This window comes from Drosophila subpulchrella, unplaced genomic scaffold (assembly GCF_014743375.2).
Source record: "Drosophila subpulchrella strain 33 F10 #4 breed RU33 unplaced genomic scaffold, RU_Dsub_v1.1 Primary Assembly Seq153, whole genome shotgun sequence".
Taxonomy (NCBI): Eukaryota; Metazoa; Arthropoda; class Insecta; order Diptera; family Drosophilidae; genus Drosophila; species Drosophila subpulchrella.
The window spans coordinates 6,657-7,267 of record NW_023665492.1 but is presented as its reverse complement, the minus strand read 5'-3'; the positions used below and the strand labels follow the sequence as shown (position 1 = coordinate 7,267).

At 26.8% G+C, this 611-nt stretch overlaps 1 non-coding gene across 1 annotated transcript; it reads left to right on the top strand.

Annotated features, from left to right (window-relative positions):
- Positions 1–204: 204 nt before the first annotated feature.
- Positions 205–383, top strand: LOC119558969. The gene has a single exon (XR_005220555.1). It is a non-coding gene; the product is annotated as a 5.8S ribosomal RNA (ribosomal RNA).
- The last annotated feature ends 228 nt before the right edge of the window (positions 384–611 follow it).

Sequence of the window (611 nt, the reverse complement as noted above, 5' to 3'; positions counted from 1 at the left end):
CTAAAAAAAAGTATTAATACCGTAAATGCCATTTAAAAAATACTTGATATATTATTGGTTATATGAAACTAAGACATTTCGCAGCATTCGTTTTAGGTATAAAAATCAATTTATTGAAGGAATTGATATATGCCAGTAAAATGGTGTATTTTTAATTTCTTTCAATAAAAACATATATGACAAAATTACCAAACCAATATATAAAACTCTAAGCGGTGGATCACTCGGCTCATGGGTCGATGAAGAACGCAGCAAACTGTGCGTCATCGTGTGAACTGCAGGACACATGAACATCGACATTTTGAACGCATATCGCAGTCCATGCTGTTATGTACTTTAATTAATTTTATAGTGCTGCTTGGACTACATATGGTTGAGGGTTGTAAGACTATGCTAATTAAGTTGTTTATATAAATTTTATAATGAAATTTTATAAGCATATGGTATATTATTGGATAATAATAATTTAATTATTATATTATTCATAATATTAACAAATATATGAAAAACATTATCTCACATTAGTAAATAATTTGAATGTGAAAAACGAAGAGAAATATTTTCTTTTTCAATCAAATAATACTGAGAAATGTCTAGCATAAAAAATTTAT